The sequence below is a fragment of the Nannobrachium achirus genome, assembly GCF_963921795.1.
Source record: "Nannobrachium achirus genome assembly, chromosome: 24".
Classification (NCBI taxonomy): domain Eukaryota; kingdom Metazoa; phylum Chordata; class Actinopteri; order Myctophiformes; family Myctophidae; genus Nannobrachium; species Nannobrachium achirus.
This window is the reverse complement of record NC_137831.1, coordinates 11,375,120-11,388,385: the sequence shown is the minus strand read 5'-3', so window position 1 is coordinate 11,388,385 and position 13,266 is coordinate 11,375,120. Positions and strand designations below refer to the sequence as shown.

Sequence of the window (13,266 nt, the reverse complement as noted above, 5' to 3'; positions counted from 1 at the left end):
CCGCGCTATGAGCATGTAGATCTGCTAATTTTTACATGTGTCAGGGAAGATATAGTTATCAATAATAACCATGAATGGGAGTACATCTTTTAAAATCCTACTTCTGGGATCAGTTGCACTGTGCAGGTATAGTCAATTCACAATTATGGTAATGCCATGTTCATTACATGCTTGCAACAAGCAAGTGTTAATTGCCTCTGTTTCATGCACACACATACTGTATTCACTGGTTGTTTTTTTTTGTTTGTTTGTTTGTTTTTTTCATACATTATTCATTGGAGGAGCTTCCATCCTGGTGTTAGACTGTTAACTGTTCTGCTGCTGTAGACGATCCTCACCGTCATTCAAATCGGTGACTACATGACGCCGTTGACAGCGCTCACCGTCAATCTTACTGTATTTACAGTAAATGTATTAATACTTACTTAATGTCTCTCCGGTCGCGGCCGCATCGGTAATGTCCGCGATTTGTTTAAAACGCACGTTGGGCGTGCACGCGAAGTGAAGCTCCTCCATGTTAAGTCAATGGAGAGGCCCATAAAGAGACTTCATTTAATCCAAAAGAGCCATTTTGAGCCATTTTGCACCAGATCTGATGTAAACAATACACACTGCAGGGCGCAGCCATGTTTCTCTTCTCGGCTCACACTGTCATGTGACTAGATGACGTAATCGTTGCCGTCAAGTGATAATCCAAAAAAACAAAAACAACCCCCTTCCAGCCCTTCAAAATAATAGCGGCGGCCGACGGAGGAAACGGCGCGGCACCAAGGCAACAAGCAACCTTCAGATTAAGAGGCACGAGTTGTGTTAATGTTTTCCAGGCCTTGCGTGGCAGCCCTACCCACTGTTTTATGTGATGTATAAATCATCCGCTGCCAGGGACGTGCTGGGCCCCTGATTCAGCCCGGGAAAAATAGCTGTAGAGGCCCTCATTGCGCGCTATAGAGAGAGATCTCTCTCTCTAGCGCTGCTGCTACTCAACGATTTGCCATTTCAGATCATGACAAGTGACAAGCCCAGTTGGCCAATTACTGTACATGAGTTATATTTCATCGTTGTCGGGTGGAAACCTTGTATGTCCAAAACTGTTTGTTTTGTATTTATCATTTTAAAAATGATTTAAACTAGTGAAAACAGCCGATCTACAAGCACACAAGCACATCTACAAGCACACAACGCCTCGCACCACGAGGTGTTGTGTGCTTGTAGATCTGCTGTTTTCACTACTTTTGTGCAACGGCCTTGTATGATGAAGCAGGGCTTTGCTTTGCGAAAAAATCTACAAATTTGTAAGTTGGAGATACAAGGTTTCTGCCTGACAGTGACAATTTACTTTGTTGGCCACCCAGCCCCCAAAATGGAACGAAGGCCGACATTTTGTTCAATTTTTTTTCCTAATGGCCGGCCTGGACCCTGCCGGGAATGAACCGGCCGTTCGGGAGTTGTCCCGCTTTTCCCAATGGCCAGCACGTCCCTGTCCGCTGCTCAGCACCAGGGCAGAGAATAATCTGCCTTGGCGCTGGCCTTGTCGGTGGGAATGTGTTGCTAGGGAACACCGCATGGCCCCCGAGTCTGTTTCCTGTCAGCTATGTCAGACATTAGCAAACACTGCAACAATGAAATGTAAAAAAGGTTATGTCATCAGATGTGAGAAGTACCTGTACATGCTGTACAGCACATTATAGATACTTGGTCCCTGGTGTTTTCATTATCCTTCTACATAAATATGTTATACATTTCATAACAGAGTCCTATAGTATATATGTCTGCTATCCAATTTATGTAAGAGCTAGTACATTGGGCCAGGGAATACAAGTGTTGTGATCTTAAAGTCTGTTCAATTGTTTTGCAATTGCACCCTCATTCAGCAAAGGGGTAGCAGCATCATAGTGACAACACTGACACCTTGTGGACAAAGATCAAAGTGTTTTTTCTCCTCACTGGATACCAGTGCAGTTCCTTTGACTGAGTTATTCTAGACCAGGGGTCCCCAAAGTAGGGTCCAGGACCCCTAGGGGGTCCTCAGAGTTAGTGCAGGGGGTCCTCCAAATCTTTGTGTGATAGAAACTTTTTTTTCTCCTTTTTTATATTAACCACTTGAATCTTAGTGTCCAAATGATAACTTTAGCCAAAAAAAGCAGATCTACAACAACGCCTCACGCTGCGAGGCGTTGCGAGCTTGTAGATCGGCTATTTTTGGCAAAGATCTTTGGTGTAGAGGGGGAAAAGAGCAGACTAAGTACAGAGTGAAAGGTCAAGTTTATTAAGTATTGATGGTTCAAGCGGTTAAATATCTGAAAACACAAATTGACACGAATCCAAAATGCACTGATTATTGTGCTATCAAACGACAAAACTATATGGAATCTATGAAAAGGTTGTGGGGGTCCCCGCTTCATCTCTCTCTCTCTCTACTAAGGGGTCCGTGGCCTGAAAACATTGAAGACCCCTGTTCTAGACCAGGGGTCCTCTAAGTAGGGTTCCAGCCGGTCCAGGGACACTCAGGGATCCTTGACGGGGTTCCAAATGGACTGTAACTAGTCTGAGAGAGTACACATGCATGGCAGTGTTGTTTTGACAGCACATTTTGATTTAGTTTCAGTCTTTTGCATACAATTTAATTTAGTTTTATATCATTTTTTAGTCGGCTGAAATGTTGTAGTTTTAGTCTAGTTTCAGTCGACCACGTTGTGACGCGTTGTGAGCAGTGTTGATTTTGTCGACTAAAACTATGACGAACAATGTTTGTCGACTACGTTTTTTTCACTGACGAAAACTAAATAAAAACTAAATAACAACTAAGCTGTGATGACTAAAACTAAGACTGAATATATTGACAATTTCGTCAACAAAATAAAAACTAGACTAAAATGTTAGGGAGGGACTAGTGGAGAAGAGTGTCATTTTATGTTTGGTTGCTCTCGGGTGTTGCGCGCTGAAAATAGCAGATCTACAAGCTCACAACGCGTCGCAGCGCGACGCCTTGTGAGCTTGTAGAAATGCTATTTTCAGCACGCAACCAAGTGTAAAATCAGTCATTACGATGCCATCAAGGCCTACCAAAATACATTTTAGTTGACTAAATCAATTGTAGATTTAGTCGCCTAAAGACGTATGATATTTAGTCGACTAAAATTAACTAAAACTAAAACTTTTCAAGTGACTAAATTATGACTAAAACTAAATGACATTTTATTCAAAAGACTATGACTAAAACTAAATCAAAATTTGCTGTCAAAAACAACATTGGTTGTGAGCTTCTAGATGGTAAATTTTTTTGGTGGAGAGAGTTGGTGTCTATGGGATAAATAACTCAAGTACAGTTGCAGCTGTCATGCATCAGAGCCTATGTGGTATGCGCCTGGACCGCTAGTCCAGCGGGCACCCCCAAGCCCCTGCTTTTACCCGTCCAAACCCTGAATGCAGGCAGCATTTACTATGGAGAAAGAAATGCAAAATTCCGAGTGCGGGGTCGTGCCCCGAAAATAGCTGTGTGAGCTTGTAGAGCCGCTATTTTTCCCCAAAAGTGCCCTCTCTCTCTCTAGGTCGTCCTCAGACGAGCCCTCCATCGTTGTTTCCAGTCATCTCGGTTCTCCATACATCTGGCCAGCTCATTGGTGTTCTGTGTCCCTACGTCTTCCTTGAGTACGTCCACGTATGTTTTTGTGGGACGTCCTCGCGACCGGTGCCCATGTGTTGGCTCCCACAGTACCAATTTGCTGGCTGGAAGCTCCTGGTGTCTTTGGCAGTGTCCTGCTAGTCTCATTCTTCTGGTGGCAATTTTCTCGCTTACCCTTGGTATTCCCTCATACAGGCTCCTGTTGGTAACATGTGCACTCCTGTTGATGTTGAGTACTGCACGCAACATTCTAGTGTAGCACCCATCTAGAGACTTCTGCAGGGTTGGCTTCAGGGTCCAGCATTCACTGCCATAGAGGAGAACAGACTCCACTGTTGCAAAGAAGAAGCTAAGTTTGATTTGGCGGGGGAGGCTAGAGTTCCATACACTGTTCATGCCGTTCAGGGCCCTCCAAGCGAGTGCCTTCCTTACTTTAAGGTCTTTCTCAGTTGAGTCGACCCATGCGCCCAGGTACTTGAAGTCCTTGACTTCCTTCAACACAGCTCCTTCTGTTGTTGTCAGAGGTGAGTGATCAGGTAGGTTATAGGTGATAACCTCAGTTTTCTTAGCATTTAGCCTGAGACCAACTTTGGCACACTCTATCTCCGCCCTAGTTTTGGGGAATTTCAGCCCCTGCCTCTAACACAGGGGTTTTCAAACCTTTTTGACTCAGGGCACCCATGTAAATAACTTTTTCATCCACGGCACCCCTGAATTATACTGTAATTTATTTTAAATCCTACATCATATTGGAGAAATATCCGTCAGAACTGACTGAAAATGACGTTATATTTGACATTTAACCACTTGAACCCCAGCATCCCTATTCTGGGGGGAAGGTTCACCAAAAATAGCCGATCTACAAGTTCACAACGCGTCACGTTGTGACGCGTTGTGAGCTTGTAGATCTGCTATTTTTGGTGAAGTTTGTCTTAGATGGAAAAATAACTCATCAAGTACAGTGCAAATCAGGTCTGTTTTACTAAGCATAGTGAAGTGATATTGATGTAGTGATACTGATGAATTGCAAATATCAAATTATCTCGCGGCACCCCTGGACTGGCATCGCGCTAACCTCGCCCACCAGGCTTTTTGAGAGAAAGCCTGGTGTTCGTTCACAACAGCCCGTTTGGTTTCCTCCCAACGCGGAAACCACTAGAAGAAGCGGCGTCGCTCTGATTTGGTTCCCTCCGTTTGTTTCCCCAATCCCTTTTAAAATGCTAGAGTAGCCTAGTGTAGTCTTTCCAGTCGCTACGAGTTGGACAAAAAAAATATGCATATACCAAACAAAATTTTCAAAAGCAAAACTACTCCGCATCAAGGACTTTATTAGGTAGGCCATAAAAGTATGTCCTTGAGTGCAGGGTAATTATTTTGGGTTAAAACTGTTTCCGGTGGATAGTTCCGGCCAAATTGTAGTCCTTTGAGTACTACAACATGACGTTTTGTGGTTTCCGCTCCAGACCGGTTACAAGCCCGAAAAGTGAAGTGATCCCAGACTAGCATCACGGCACCCCAGGGTGCCCCGTCCGTCACCCACTTTGAAAACCCCTGCTCTAACAGTCTCTGCGCGTCCACGATGCATGAATGACACCGGCTGAACGTGGCCAGCCAGCCATACAGTACATGGTGCTCAGCACCGCAGGCAGTGAGCAGCAAGGACCTAACGCTGTGATGCTGCTGCTGCTGCTGCTGCCAGGGGTGTCACAAGGGGGGGGAAGTGGGACCGAGTGCCGCGCTGCGAGCTTGTAGATCTGCTATTTTTTGAAAAGTTGTGAAAATCTTGTGTGCAAATCTTTGAATATAATGTATTTTTTAAAGATTTGTTTTTTTGGGGCTTTTTATGCCTTTATTCGATAGGACAGTAGACTGACAGGAAATGAGGAGAGAGACGGGGAATGACATGCGGCAAAGATCATCCGGATCGGGAATTGAACCGGCGACACCAGCAGGCATCATAGCCTAGTATGTGGTATACGCCTTGACCACCAGGCCAGCGGGCGCCCCAATATAATGTATTTTTTAAGCGAACATTTGTAACTCAAATTTTGCTTCTGGGGGCGCCCCATGTTGAGATTGGGGTCCGTGGCCAAAATACATATCATCTTGGGGGTCCTTGGCATGAAAACGTTTGAGCACCACTGACATGGTAAACATAGGTTTCTTGCACACATTTTCACGACTTTTCAAAAATAGCAGATCTACAAGCTCGCAGCGCGGCACTCGGTGCCGCGCTGTGAGCTTGTAGATCTGCTATTTTTTTTTTTATAGTTAACATTCATGGGGGGCCCGCAGTGAATCCTTGTACCCAGGGCCCAGAGTTTGGTGTGACGCCCCTGGCTGCTGCTGCTGCTGCTGCTGCTGCTGCTGCTGCTGCTGCTGCTCTGTGCACTGAACCTGCACAACCCCCAGTGGTGTGGGAAAAAAAGTACTCAAATGTTTTGCTTGAGTGAAAGTATCAATGCAGCAATGTAGAAATGCTCTGCCGCAAGTAAAAGTTCCGGAATTCTAAATGTACTTGAGTACCAGTAAGACTTCCTAATAGGGAGATAAGCAACTGTCAGGTCGCATGTATACACGCAGCCTCATGGGGGCGCTAGAACAGGGGCTTGTGAGAAATCAGGGGCGGAGGTTGTGGTTTGCCAGCCAAGGAGTGTGTGTGCAAAGTCTGGCATGGATAGGAAGATAAGAGTAGCCTGGGCAAAAGTGTGACGTGACGTGACGGACAGACAGAGGGACTGACTGACTGACAGAGGGACAGACAGCCGGTGGAGGTTTTCATAGTAACTTGCGACCTGACGGTCTCAAAAAGTACAAAAGTATTGGTATCAAAATGTAGGCCTACTTAAAAGTACAAAGAATGTCAAGTTTTTCAGTGTTTGAGATGTATAAAAATCACTTGAAAATAGCCGATGTACAAGCTCACATTGCGTCGCGACTGCCATACGTGTTTTTTTCTTAGAATTTAACGCCCTACTTGATCTTACCACGGTCACACAAACGTATGAAAAGTATCAGATCTGCAAGCACGTTCTCAAACCTTTGCTGTTGACTTCTAATGTGCCACAGTGTCTATGCCTACAGTATGTGCTAGTGCTACACATTTTGCAAGAGTGTTTCTGCATCGATCAAGCCACTGTCCTATTCTGAAGAAAACCTGGAGACTGGCGATTCTGCCGCTGTATACTGGCTGTATACTGTACATGCATCAATGCAACAACATGGTCCATTCTGTTCACTTTATACTGGCTGCATACATGCATCAATGCAACATGTTCCATTCTATTCACTGTATACTGGCTGCATACATGCATCAATGCAACATGGTCCATTCTATTCACTGTATACTGGCTGTATACATGCATCAATGCAACATGTTCCATTCTATTCACTGTATTCTGGCTGCATACATGCATCAATGCAACATGGTCCATTCTATTCACTGTATACTGGCTGCATACATGCATCAATGCAACATGGTCCATTCTATTCACTGTATTCTGGCTGCATACATGCATCAATGCAACATGTTCCATTCTATTCACTGTATTCTGGCTGCATACATGCATCAATGCAACATGGTCCATTCTATTCACTGTATACTGGCTGCATACATGCATCAATGCAACATGGTCCATTCTATTCACTGTATACTGGCTGTATACATGCATCAATGCAACATGGTCCATTCTATTCACTGTATACTGGCTGTATACATGCATCAATGCAACATGGTCCATTCTATTCACTGTATTCTGGCTGCATACATGCATCAATGCAACATGGTCCATTCTATTCACTGTATACTGGCTGTATACATGCATCAATGCAACATGGTCCATTCTATTCACTGTATTCTGGCTGCATACATGCATCAATGCAACATGTTCCATTCTATTCACTGTATTCTGGCTGTATACATGCATCAATGCAACATGGTCCATTCTATTCACTATATACTGGCTGTATACATGCATCAATGCAACATGGTCCATTCTATTCACTTTATACTGGCTGTATACATGCATCAATGCAACATGGTCCATTCTATTCACTGTATACTGGCTGTATACATGCATCAATGCAACATGGTCCATTCTATTCACTTTATACTGGCTGTATACATGCATCAATGCAACATGTTCCATTCTATTCACTGTATACTGGCTGTATACATGCATCAATGCAACATGGTCCATTCTATTCACTGTATACTGGCTGTATACATGCATCAATGCAACATGGTCCATTCTATTCACTGTATTCTGGCTGTATACATGCATCAATGCAACATGTTCCATTCTATTCACTGTATACTGTACATGCATCAATGCAACATGGTCCATTCTATTCACTGTATACTGGCTGTATACATGCATCAATGCAACATGTTCCATTCTATTCACTGTATACTGTACATGCATCAATGCAACATGGTCCATTCTATTCACTGTATACTGGCTGTATACATGCATCAATGCAACATGGTCCATTCTATTCACTGTATTCTGGCTGTATACATGCATCAATGCAACATGTTCCATTCTATTCACTGTATACTGGCTGCATGCATGCATCAATGCAACATGGTCCATTCTATTCACTGTATACTGGCTGTATACATGCATCAATGCAACATGGTCCATTCTATTCACTGTATTCTGGCTGTATACATGCATCAATGCAACATGTTCCATTCTATTCACTGTATACTGGCTGCATGCATGCATCAATGCAACATGGTCCATTCTATTCACTGTATACTGGCTGCATGCATGCATCAATGCAACATGTTCCATTCTATTCACTGTATACTGTACATGCATCAATGCAACATGGTCCATTCTATTCACTGTATACTGGCTGTATACATGCATCAATGCAACATGTTCCATTCTATTCACTGTATACTGGCTGCATACATGCATCAATGCAACATGTTCCATTCTATTCACTGTATTTTGGCTGCATACATGCATCAATGCAACATGTTCCATTCTATTCACTGTATACTGGTCGTATACATGCATCAATGCAACATGGTCCATTCTGTTCACTTCATACTGGCTGTATGCATGCATCAATGCAACATGGTCCATTCTATTCACTGTATACTGGTCGTATACATGCATCAATGCAACATGGTCCATTCTATTCACTGTATACTGGCTGTATGCATGCATCGATGCAACATGTTCCATTCTATTCACTGTACACTGGTCGTATACAATATATGCAGGCATCAATGCAGCATGGTCCAACCAAGTCTATTCCCTGTGTGGGATTTCAATAATTAGGTTTTTTGATTGAATCAGTACAGTCAGTTAATGGTTTCAATGCACATTACATGAACAAAATGATATGTAAATATGTATTATACCCAGGGCAGGAAATTCACGGCGGCCACGACGGCCATGGCCATCGTTGCCCCTCTCTTTGGCCGTGTGCCCCTCGAAAAATGACATGCCCAAACGGCCACAGTGGCCGTGGTGCCCTGGCGCCCACAGCAGTCCATTAACTGCTTTTTACCGTTTTTTCCTCTGCGCGATTTTCCAGTCATTACGGTAACAGCAGTGCGTGGTTGGTTGAGCTGCGCACATGACCAGTAGTAGATTCCATTTACGCTCGTAGTCCAAGCCCCCAGAACGGCTTGTAAATATTGAAGCAGCCGCCCTACTGGCCAAAGCTGGAATTTCAGGCGGGGTGAAACATACATGCACGAGCATAAGAGCGCGGCGCTGGGGTCTACAATAGGGTTCAATGGACGTCGACGTCGTTTGTGACGTCATTCGTGACGTTTGGCTCCACTGCGTAGTGGAGCCATTCCCCAGAATGCACCTGGATTAGCTACATGCTAGCACGTAGCCATTGCTTCAAAACGCCACTGAGCACTTGCATTGAAATGATAGTGGGGGCGGGGCTCGTCCGCTCTCTATTTTATATATACTCTATGCTCGTAGTAGCATCATAGCAGCCGCCCCATAGTGGAGCCGACGGAGTCCCGCGACACAGTGTTTATACAAGTTACAACACAAAAACATCACCGGGCTAAACGGGAGTTTTATCTAACGCAGCCTGTTGAATAAATCCGAATGTGCGAACGAATGCCTTCAAACGGAGCTGTGCTGAGCTCAGGACAACAACCAAAATGCCATACAAGGGAACCAAAAGCTAATCTTTCCACGAGAGGCTGAGCTGTCAGAAAGTACATTATTGTTGAGAAAGGGATCACGAACGGGAGGGAGGAGTTTGTGTGCGTGTGTGCGTGCGTGCACATGGCCAGTGGTGGAAAAAGTACTCAAATGTTTTACTCAAGTAAAAGTACTGCAATGTAGAAATACTTCCGTTGCAAGTAAAGTCCTCAAATTCAAAATATACTTGAGTAAAAGTACAAAAGTATTGGTATCAAAATGTACTTAAAGTACCAAAAGTAAAAGTACAACATGTTTGAAAATAGCAGATCTACAAGCTCACAACGCATAGTTATGCGACACATCTTGGGCTTGTAGATCTGCTATTTTTTTCTACAAGCTTGATTATTTTCAAATAGCCTAAATAGGGCTAAAGTGGTTCATGTATGTTTAATAATATTATAATTTATATATGCAAAGTAACTGGTAACTAAAGATTTCAAATAATTGTAGTGGAGTAAAAGTACAATATTTGGAGCCGAGATGTAGTGGAGTAGAAGTAACTCAAGTAAGTGTTAGAAATACTCAAAATTACAATAAACAATTAAGTACAATACTTAAGTAAATGTACTTAGTTACTTTAAACCACTGCACATGGCAAAACAGAAATAAACAGGTTCTTGATATTTATTTAATTGAAAGGTATTACATTAAACCTTAACGTTTAAGCTAAATTATAATTATGACTGTGGCGTGGACTTAAAATCATTGTTTTAATGATGGCCTTCCTGCCCTGGCACTTGGCCTTTGTGCCCTCAAAAATTTGACAACACCAAAGGCCAATTGGCCTTGCCCCTAAACTGACGAAATTCTAGGCCTGATTATACCTCTCCATGGACATGGTCAAGGCCTGCCAAGGATACATTACCGGTAATTGGCTCACTGTGGTCCAGGGACCCGCATGGTTACTTGGGGGTTCCAAATGACCCTTTAAGGGTGTGTAACTCTGAGAGTGTACAAATGGAACCAAACACTTTCAGAGTTACTGGGGGTCCTTGAAATAAAAGGCTTGAGAACCACTGTACTACATGAAATGGAACAGAGAGCCTTTATAGACGGGTTTCTGGTCCACGTCACGTTTGATTCGGTACCAAAATTAGCCAATGAAACCAGGCTTAACCAGCGCTCCCCAAAACAACAGGTTTGGGGATTGGACGGACTGATTACATGATACAGTCACCTGTGCATTTAGTCTCAATGTTTGTAAACAAGAAACCCGTCTATTAGTATAACTGGTAACACCTTTAGAAGGAAATGAGAAAAGACCCAACTTCTCTCCAAAATGGCTGCTGTGCATAATAGCCTATTGGATAATCACGTGCCGACGTCGAAAGCAACCTGAGCCCCCACTACCCCCCTTCCAACCCAAAACAACAGCGTCTTCCCATGGGGGACTCGGAGAGAGGGACACTCGGTTTCCCATTCCTTTCCGCTTGATTGTTTTTTTATTATATCATTGGCAGAGAGTTGAGGAGTCACAGGAGGCGGATTTGGAGCATTAACAATGTGGCCACGCGAGGGGATTTTTAGCACATCTGCTGCAGTGTCGCTGTTGAAATGCTATTTTGCTCTCTCTGGAAGAAAACAAACACATGCTTCGTGGTACAATTGATGTCTTTCAGCTTGAGCGGCGGCGGTTCTCAAAAGACCTTTCCAACGAACGACCCCCATAACTCTTGAGAGAGCGTCCACATGGAACGGGGTCCGTTTGGTTTCCACTTGTATGCAGGGACGTGCAGAGAATGTTAGAGAGGCAAGGGCTGAAATTTCCAAAAGGGCCTTTTGGTGGAAATATCGAAAATAGCAGATCTGCAGCCTGGCGCGTTGTGAGCTTGGAGGTCGGCTATTTTCGGTGCTTGATACCACACTGAACTGAAGCATTATCAAGTCAATACTGGAGATGTGGCGTAATGGCATGGAGAGTGCAATTCTTTCTTTCAACATAAGATGCTGCATTCCAGTTCAGGAGAGTTTGGACAAGCAATTCTCTTGAATGCTGCCTTCAGGTATATAGCATGGAAAGAGGGCATTTGCATTTGTTTCACCATAGTAAAAACTGCATTCATGGACTGCATGGAGAGGGCACCTTTTACAGACGGTTAAAAGGCCAGGGGCTCAAACCCCCTTTGATGGCTATTACAATCTAAAATATGACTAAATATTATAATTTTACTCCACTGCAATTATTTGAAAACGTTAGTTGCTATAGCTACTTTTTAGATTTCAATTATTATTACCAAAAAATGCATTGACATCAGCCCTATACGTATTGATATGTACATTTCGGCCATTTGAAAATAGCCGATCTACAAGCTCACAATGCGCCGCGATGCGACACAATGTGAGCTTGTGGATCTGCTATTTTCAAAAGATTTTTATACAGTACATTTGATATAGTTGAACACTTGTGAAATTGGACATTCTGCATAAAGAGTGCTTTCTACTTTTGATACTTCAAGTACATTTTGATACAATACTTTTGTACTTTTCTTTTACTCAAGTAAATGTTTAATTCCTGACTTTTACTTGTAAGGGTGCACACACACCAAAATATGGTCGCCAGCGGATAAACTCTTTTGGTGCACAGCTGACTAAAAACACATGAGAGCACATTCTGTCCCAAAGCAGTGACGCGCCTGTCAGTCACCGGCACGCAGATATCCTCCACTGACGCATGATTATGGATCCCACTGGGAAAGATGGATAACCACGCCCCGGACTCATTTTTGAAGCTTGTGATTGGCTGAACCGGACGTAGGGAGCGCTCCGTTGTAGTCACTTGGACCGCACGAGGTGCACCAAAACCCAATTATCATGGCGTTTATCGTGCGCTTGCCCAGGCCTTACGGCCTGGGCATAAATATAACGATTGCATTCACCACGGCTTCGTAACTCGCTCTTCGTGGGCACTCGCGCCTGCGGCGCTCGGGCGCGAAGAGCAGGACCAAGGTCCGCTGGCCTTCGCGGCGCTTGCAATGTCGTGGACAATAACTGAAAACGAGCGCTCTATGCCGTTTCCATCCATCTTTCCAAGTGGGATCCATAATCACGCTCCACTGACATGAAAACGCCCCCTTTCCATTGAAAGGCATTGGCGGAACTCAGATTCCACTCTCATAGGTATTTTGGTGTGTGTGCACCCTAACAGAGGTACCTTGCCGTATTGATACTTTTACTTAAGTAAAAAAAAATAATAGTACTTTTCTCACCACTGAGGTTGAGTATTCACTTTCTGGGACATTAAATAAACATGGCAACAACATAACTGAATATTCTAACATTCATGAATTGTTGTATGCACATAATACGTGCATGCAACAATTCATGATTCTTAGAATATTCATGATTGCCGGGGCGCCCGCTGGCCTACTGGTCCAGGCGCATACCACTTAGGCAGCCGCATTGCCACATAGGGCATAGGCATTGATGCCTGACGGCATCGCCAGTTCGATT

General features: G+C 43.8%; 1 protein-coding gene across 4 annotated transcripts in view; it reads left to right on the top strand.

The window, feature by feature from the left end:
* The window catches only part of LOC308280587 (gamma-aminobutyric acid receptor subunit beta-3-like), a gene marked incomplete at both ends in the record, with an annotated part of 192,162 nt that overhangs the window by 24,883 nt on the left and 154,013 nt on the right, over positions 1–13,266 (top strand). Inside the window, one exon of one of the 4 annotated variants that reach the window (XM_080720916.1) lies at positions 5,974–6,008. The exons of the other annotated variants lie outside the window; for them this stretch is intronic. Of the gene's footprint in view, positions 1–5,973; positions 6,009–13,266 lie in introns of those variants that run through there. 4 annotated transcript variants of the gene reach the window in all.